This window comes from Triticum dicoccoides, unplaced genomic scaffold (assembly GCF_002162155.2).
Source record: "Triticum dicoccoides isolate Atlit2015 ecotype Zavitan unplaced genomic scaffold, WEW_v2.0 scaffold27209, whole genome shotgun sequence".
NCBI lineage: Eukaryota > Viridiplantae > Streptophyta > Magnoliopsida > Poales > Poaceae > Triticum > Triticum dicoccoides.
The window spans coordinates 61,043-70,447 of record NW_021259277.1 but is presented as its reverse complement, the minus strand read 5'-3'; positions in this window follow the sequence as shown (position 1 = coordinate 70,447).

Here is a 9,405-nt window from a genome sequence, read left to right as displayed (position 1 = left end):
AAAGCCAATAAAGTGAAGATTTTTTATAGTCAAAAAGTGTTGATTTTGTTTTATAAGACCAACATATTATTTTTCTTCTATTTTTTATAAGACCAACATACTATTAGAATCAACACTTTCCGAAAACAAAATCCAAACAAATCGGCACTTTCCCAAAATAATGTCATGCATTAACTCAGTCAAATCAAATCTTAAGAAAATCTCACTGAAATACAAACTTCCACTACTCATACCCAAATCAAATCTTGCCAAAACATCAACTATAGTCAAAATTGGCCGGCCCATTTGAGACATGTGCGTGTATTTTTTTTCATTTTCTACTATGTTTTATTTTTTCGTTTCCTTTATTATGTTTCTTTTCTTATGACCAACATATTATTTTGTGCTCGGCATACTATTAGAATCGACACTTTCCAGAAAAAAACAAAACGAATCAGCACTTTCTGAAAACAACGTCAAGCATTAACTCAATCAAATCAAATCTTAACAAAATATTAACTAAAACCAAACTTTCCTTGCCTTCCATTACTCATAACCAAATCAAATCAAATCTTATGAAAAAATAACTATAATCAATGTTGCTGACCCATTTGACGTGTGCATGTATTTTTTTCTTCAAAGTTTTCCTTTTTGGTTCCTTCTTTATTCGGTTTTTCTATGACCAACCTATTATTTTGTGCTCGACATGTTATCAGAATCAACACAGACCTATATGCCATGGTGAGTTGGTAGGGTTGCCTCCATTCCGGTTAAACCTCCACCACCATTTTTTTAAACCAGCTTTTAGCCCACTTATGTACTTAATCTGTTTTTTACCTTCCAATTCTACACAAGTAATGTAGATCAATCTTCGATATATTTAGTAGATTTTTTATCAAAAGAAATCAATCTCGCTAATCATTCTTTAAAGACCAAATCTACAGAAAAGAATCAATGTTTGGTAAAACAATGCTACATTGATGGAAAGGAATCAATCACATGTCTATAATCTCTCTCTTTATTATTAAGGGCAATCTATTATTAAATGGCAATGCATAGTAGTCCTCGTTGGTTCACACAACTCCCATCAAACGAAGGGATACCCCGCCGATTTTTTATTGTTCCCCTCCCATTGGTTTAACTGAATTTTTTGTTCCTTATTTAGCATGCATCGCATGAGCCTATCTTTCATCTATCTTCAGCGGTCGATTCCCCACCGTGTAGGGATCCTCCTACAGAATGAGGTTGCGGCTCCGCCGCTCGATCCTCCTTTCCCTTGACTAGGGTTTCTATATCAAGCTGCCTACACTACCATGTGCGCCTACCAATGGATGTCTGATGTCTACTACACAACCTTCTTCTTTTAGACGTTGTTGGGCCTCCAAGTGCAGAGGTTTGTAGGACAGTACAAATTTCCCTCAAGTGGATGACCTAAGGTTTATCAATCCGTAGGAGGCGTAGGATGAAGATGGTCTCTCTCAAGCAACCCTGCAACCAAATAACAAAGAGTCTCTTGTGTCCCCAACACACCCAATACAATGGTAAATTGTATAGGTGCACTAGTTCGGCGAAGAGATGGTGATACAAGTGCAATATGGATAGTAGATAATAGTATTTGTAATCTGGAATAATAAAAACAGCAAGGTAACGAATGATAAAAATGAGCGTAAACGGTATTGCAATGCGTTGAAACAAGGCCTAGGGTTCATACTTTCGCTAGTGTAAATCCTCTCAACAATACTAACATAATTGGATCACATAACTATCCCTCAACATGCAACAAAGAGTCACTCCAAAGTCACTAATAGCGGAGAACGGACGGAAGAGATTATGGTAGGGTACGAAACCATCTCAAAGTTATTCTTTCCAATCAATCTGTTGGGCTATTCCTATAAGTGTCACAAACAGCCCTAGAGTTTGTACTAGAATAACACCTTAAGACACAAATCAACCAAAACCCTAATGTCACCTAGATACTCCAATGTCACCTCAAGTATCCGTGGGTATGATTATACGATATGCATGACACAATCTTAGATTCATTTATTCAACCAACACAAAGGACCTCAAAGAGTGCCCCAAAGTTTCTACCGGAGAATCAAGACGAAAACGTGTGCCAACCCCTATGCATAGGTTCCCAATGTCACGAAACCCACAAGTTGATCACCTTAACATACATCAAGTGGCACGTGGTATCCCATTGTCACCATAGATATCGACGGCAAGACATACATCAAGTGTTCTCAAATCTTTAAAGACTCAATCCAATAAGATAACTCCAAAGGGGAAACTCAATTCATTACAAAAGAGAAGAGGGGGAGGAGAAACATAAGATCCAACTATAATAGCAAAGCTCGCGATACATCAAGATCGTATCATCTCAAGAACACGAGAGAGAGAGAGAGAGAGAGAGAGAGAGATCAAACACATAGCTACTGGTACATACCCTCAGCCCCGAGGGAGAACTACTCCCTCCTCGTCATGGAGAGCATCGGGACGATGAAGATGGCCACCGGTGAGGGTTCCCCCCCTTCGGCAGGGTGCCGGAACAGGGTCCCGATTGACTTTTGGTGGGTATCGAGGCTTCTGGCAGCGGAACTCCCGATCTATCTTGCATTCTGGAAGTTTTAGGGTATATGGACTTATATATAGGCAGAAGAAGCACGTCAGGGAAGTCACGGGGGCCCCACGAGGCAGGGGCGCGCCATAGGGGGGCGCCCCCACCCTCGTGGGCAGCTCCCGTATCTTCTGACGTGGGTTCCAAGTCCATCAGGTGTGTTTCCTTCGAAAAATAACTTCTCCAATTGATTTCATTCCGTTTCGACTTCGTCTGATATTCCTTTTCTTCAAAACACTTAAATAGGCATAAAACAGCAAATCTGGGCTGGGCCTCCGGTTAATAGGTTAGTCCCAAAAGCAATATAAAAGTGGATAATAAAGCCCAATATTGCCCAAAACAGTAGATAATATAGCATGGAGCAATAAAAAATTATAGATACATTGGAGACGTATCAATGCCATCCTTCTTCCACCATGTTGAGCGACCCCGACCCTCGACAGTGACTTTTGCCCGCTCTGCAGCTGGTTGAGGACCAGACAGGAAGGAGGAGGTGGAGGAGTTGTGGCATCACACTCTCCCCGGGCGATTTAACACTAGTAGAAAACAGGGCTTTGGTCCAGGCCGGGTCAGCCCATTAGTCCTAGTTCAGTTAAGAACCGGGACTAATGTGAGCATTTATCCCGGTTCGTGCGGCTAAGGCATTAGTCCCGGTTCACCTGGGCCCTTTAGTCCCGGTTCGTGCCACGAACCGGGACTAAAGGGTGCGATGCCCATTTGTCCCGGTTGGTGGCACCAACCGGTACTAATGGGTTTTGAGGCATTAGTACCGGTTCATGGCACAAACCGATACTAAAGGTCCCATTTTCAAACTCCACCCCCCCGGTGGACCGCCTTTTCAGTTTTAGAAGAAACAAAAGAAAATGATGGAAATGTCAAAAAAATAAAATAAAATAAGTTTCCCATGTGATATGTGGTCTACTTGTTGGGAAAATTTACAAATGTGAATTTCGACTTTATTTGCAAAATCTCTCTGGAATTTGTAAAATGGGCATAACTTTTGCATACGAACTCGGATTAAAAAGTTTTTTATATGAAAAATCATCTACTCGAAAAGTTACATCCGAAACATTTTCAAAATCCTTAAAAACCAAACAGAAAAAAAGTTACGGGGCTTTTAATATCTAGAGTGGAAAGAATCGAAAAAATTACTAGTCAAATCTGGTCAAACAGTGGTCAAACTGTCGTCAAACAATGGTCAAACTAATTATTCTAGAATATTAGTGTTACTAAATAATTATTTCAGTTATTTTGAATTTTGGTCAAATCTGGTCAAACTGTGGTCAAACAATGGTCAAACTAATTATTCAAGAAATATTAGTGTTACTAAATAATTATTGTTTTTTAAAAACAATAGTTTTAAACTCAAACAGTGAAATGTGTCACTTCATGCTAAAGCAAAATTCATGAAGGTTAATAGGATTGACATCTTACTATTGTCAGGAAAACAAGAAGTGCAGACTTGGAAACGAGAGAGAATAGAACCCGGAAGTTAAGCGTGCTCAGGCTGGGGGAGTGGGAGGATGGGTGACCGTTCGGGAAGTTAGATGATTTGGAATGATGAGGGGTGATTAGAGGATAAATTGAGCAGTGATGAGGGGTGGTGATTACACACTAGAGGTTAAAATAATTCAGAAATTTGAAAATCAAAAAAAATTCAAAAAAAAATTCATAAAATTTCCTTTTGTCCCGGTTGGTGTTACCAACCGGGACTAAAGGTGGAGCTCCATGTGGCCGCGCCCTTTAGTCCCGGTTCGAAAACCGGGACTAAAGGGCCTTACCAACCGGGACAAAAGCCCCTTTTTCTACTAGTGTAAAGTCAAATGCTCTACAACACCCGCTCGATTCGGGTGGTCCACACTCAGTCCTTCTGTTCTTGATTTGTGACAAGAGCCTCCATGGAAGTGGCATTTGGAGAATATTAAATTTGATGTATTACCGTAATAGGATTATTGTTGATTAAGCCTATTTATGTTTTTTGAAATTAAAGCAATAGAATATGAAATTTGAGTATGGCGGTTGTTCAACCAAAAATAATCTGGCGAGCAATAATAAAATGAAGAATGGCTTCCCGGACATTCCTCACGGTGGTGGTGGCCACAACGGCATCGCTAAGCAACGGGTGGCGATTGCGAGGACCACAACATCTCAGAGCGGTAGGTGGTGGTGGCGTCCCTGGGCCAGTGCATGGGCGGAGATGCCCCTCATAGTCGACATCTGAATCCGCTCCATTCAGCTATGCCCGAGCTTCCAGGTCATTCCTCGTGACATAGGTGGTGACCTACCCATGGATGTCACCCTTCTTCTGCCATGGTGAGCGACCTTGATCCCCCCCAACAGTGATGTCAGCCTGCTCTGTGATAGCTCAAGGACAAGGGGGAAGGAGGTGGTGGAGCATTTGCGGCGTCACGCTCTCCCCCAACAATTTAAAGTCGTCCGCCCTATAGCACTCGCTTGATTTGGCTCCTCCACACTCGGTCCTTCTGTTGTTGAGGTGTCACAGGAGCCTCCACGGACGCAGCGACCGGCAAATATGAACTTTGATGTATGACGATAATAGAACTGTTGTCGATTAGACCTCTTTGTGTTTCTTGAAATAAAATGGTTTGTGCTAGAATATGAAATTTGAGTATGATGGTTGTTGAGCTGAAAATAATCTAGCGAGCAGTAATAAAATGAGGAATAGCTTCTTAGATATTCCTTGCGGTGGTGGCAGACATAGCATCATCGAGAAGCAGTGGGTGGCACTGGCGGCGACCGCAACATCTCGGAGATGTAGGTGGCGGCATCGGTCCTGGGCTAGCGCTTGGGCAGAGATGCTCCTCACAGTCGGCGTCTGGATCCACTCTATTCAGTCGTACCCGAGCTTCTTGGCTGTTCCTCGTGACAGAGGCAGCGACTGTGGCATCGTGGAGCGGTGGTTGTGACTGAGGAGAGACAACATACATCTCATCAAAATATCAAATGAATACCAAATTCACATGACTACTAATAGCAAGACTTCTCCCATATCCGCAGGAACAAACGTAACTACTCACAAAGCATATTCATGTTCATAATCAGACGGGTATTAATATGCATGTAGGATCTGAACATATGATCTTCCACCAATTAAACCAACCAGCATCAACTACAAGGAGTAAGGGCGTGTTCCGTACTCCTCCAACTCTCAACTCCTCAAACTCCCAGCCAGGAGTCCAACCGAACGGCTCCACTCCAGGATTTAGACAAAAGAAGCTGGCTAAAAACGTAGTACAAATTTTGTGGAGTCGTGGAGTTGGGAAATCACAGCTCCTCCAAAATTGGGAAGTCAGAGTTGAGAGATAATTACTAGTCCCTGCCACCGCCAAGCGAATCCTTCTCGTACCGGTTCGCTGCCAGTATCACGAGTCGTCGCTCCCCACACCATTCCCCTGGCCCAGTCCATATTTTCCCAACCCTTTGCATTACCAGCCTGCTCTTGCTGGGCCACAAAGGGGCAATTTTGTGGGCTTCAGGTTTGCTCCTGGTGCGACCGAGAAGCGGTGACGCCGAACGGATCGATGACTCCAAGATCGATAGTGAGAAGCTGGCACTGGATTCGTAGCGTTGGAGTTGAGGATTTTTTGGCCATGGAGGGCTACCGAACACGCCCTAATTAACACTACTAGCAACCCACAGGTACCAATCCCGGACTTGAAGACAAGAATTGGATACAAGAGATGAACTAGGGTTTTGAGAGGAGATGGTGCTGGTGAAGATGTTGATGGATTTTGCCCTCTCCCGATGAGAGGAGCGTTGGTGATGACGATGGCGATGATTTCCCCCTCGCGGAGGGAAGTTTCCCCGACAGAACAGCTCCGCCAGAGCCCTAGATTGGTTTCGCCAAGGTTCCGCCTCGTGGCGGCGGAGTTCCGTCTGAGAAGATGGCTTATCATTTTTTTCATCATCGAAAGACTTCATATAGCAGAAGATGGTCATCGGAGGGCCACCAGGGGGCCCACGAGGTAGGGGGCGCACCCAGGGGGGTAGGGCACGCCCCCACCCTCGTGGGCAGGGTGTGACCCCCCTGGTGAACTTCTCGCGCTTGGTATTTTTTATATATTCTGAAAACGTCTTCCGTGAAGTTTCAGGACTTTTGGAGCTGTGCAGAATAGGTCTCTAATATTTTCCCCTTTTCCAGCCCAGAATCCCAGCTGCCGGCATTCTCCCTCTTTATGTAAACCTTGTAAAATAAGAGAGAATAGGCATAAGTATTGTGACATAATGTGTAATAACATCCCATAATGCAATAAATATCGGTATAAAAGCATGATGCAAAATGGACGTATCAACTCCCCCAAGCTTAGACCTCGCCTGTCCTCAAGCGAAAGCCGAAATCGGAAAGTATGTCCACATGTTTAGAGATAGAGGTGTCGATAAAAGTAAAATACGGACATGAGGGCATCATGATCATTCTTAGAACAACAACTTACATAATACTTGTCATATGATTTCTTATGCTAGAGTAATAATTCAATCACAATTTCAAGTATGAATCATAATCTTCATTGAAAACTAACAAACTATAATCCCAGTCAATGGAGCAATTGCAATTTATCATAACATAGGAAAGAGTCAATATATAAGAGCTTTTCAGCAAGTCCACATACTCAACTATCATATAGTCTTTCACAATTGCTAACACTCATGCAATACTTATGGGTATGGAGTTTTAATCAGACACAGAGAAAGATAGGGGCTTATAGTTTTGCCTCCCAACGTTTTACCTCAAGGGTAATGTCAACAGTAATAGTTCATGAAAACTCACATCCAATTAGCCATATATACCAGGATCTTTCCAACATGTTGTGCTTGCCAATAGATAAAATGTAAAAAGAAAGGGTGAAGATCACCATGAATCTTATGCAAGGTAGGAGATAAAAGTAAAAGATAGGCCCTTCGCAGAGGGAAGCAGAGGTTGTCATGCGCTTTTATGGTTGGATGCACAAAATCTTAATGCGAAAGAACATCACTTTATATTGCCACTTGTGATATGGACCTTTATTATGCAGTCTGTCGCTTTTATTTCTTCCATATCACACGATCGTATAAAGCTTATTTTCTCCCACACTAATAAGTCATACATATTTAGAGAGCAATTTTTATTGCTTGCACCGATGACAACTTACTTGGAGGATCTTACTCAATCCATAGGTAGGTATGGTGGACTCTCATGGCAAGACTTGTTTTAGGGTATTTGGAAGCACAAGTAGTATCTCTACTTGGTGTGATGAATTTGGCTAGCATGAGGGGGAAAGGCAAGCTCAACCATGTTGGATGATCCATGACAATATAATTTATCTCAGATGTAAGAAAGCATAAACCATTACGTTTTCTTCCTTGTCCAACGTCAACTTTTTAGCATGTCATATTTTAATGAGTGCTCACAATCATAAAAGATGTCCAAGATAGTATATTTATATGTGAAGACCTCTCTTTCTTTATTACTTCCAATTAATTGCAACGATGACCAAAACTATGTTTGTCAACTCTCAACAACTTTTATTCATCATACTTTTTCTTTGTGAGCTCATTACTCTCCATAAGATCCTTATGATCTCTTTGTTTCCCTTTTTTTATTTATTTCTCTTTTCTTTTATTCACTTAGGATCATGGCAAAATAATCAAGCCCTTGACTCAACACTAATCTTTATTATATAGCTCACGGACTCGATTACATAGAAGGATCATAAAGCAAAACTCAAAACTAGATCATGCCATAAACTTTATTCTACTAGATCAAGATATTACCAAAAGGATTGAACTAAGAAAACGGTAAAGATAAATGTGATGGTGATACGATACTAGGGCACTCCCCCAAGATTGGCAGTTGCCAAAGGGAGTGCCCATACCAGATACTCAATTCTTCTTTGTTGGTGGAGAAGGTGATGGTTTTGTTGATGGCGTAGGCTTGTCGTCCTTCTTCCAAGGCATAGGCTCACCATCATAGAAGGATGATCGAGTCTCCTGAAACCTCAAATCTGCAGCCAAACTCATCCTCTTGAATCTATATTCATACTCACAGTTTTGATTTTGCAGGTCATAGATCTAGGCTTGGAGGTGCTCGATTTTCTCATGAAGCTTGAAGAGGGCCTCCCCAATGTCCTTGACGTCCAACTTGTGGTTGTTGGTGAACTCCGTGATCATAATGTGATCGAAATCGAGTCCATGCTCCACCATCTCCTGACACTTGAAAACTTCTTGCTCCAATGCCTCGAGCCTTGCCTCCGTGCTTCAGGTCTTCCTTGGTCCCTCAACATCGCGGATGTGCAACAACCCCTCACGCATCTCAATGGTTTGAGGGTGTTGCAGCACCTCCGCGAGGTAGGGGCTGATGACCTTCTCGAAGAACTGGTCCTTGGGGGCACTTGACGACGACATGACGTCCTAGATCTGTCAGAAAAACAGCTCGAAATAAAGACATGAGATTTTTGAGTGATACGGGAGTCAAAACCTCCGGGAGATTATATAATGAATTTTTACCGACCAAAATACGTGTCGTGTAAGAAAACGGAGTCCGGAAAGCGCACGAGGTGCCCACGAGGTAGGGTGGCGCGCCCAGGAGGGTAGGGCGCGCCCTCCACCCTCGTGGAGCCCTTGTGTCCTTCCCGGACTGCTTATTATTTTTCTATTTTTCTAAATATTCCAAAACGGAGAAATACTGCCATAAAACTGTTTTGGAGTCGGTTTACTTACCGTACCACATACCTATTCCTTTTCGGAGTCTGAAACGTTCCGGACAGTGTCCCTTATGTATCCCTCCGGGGTTACGGTTTCAATAACATTGG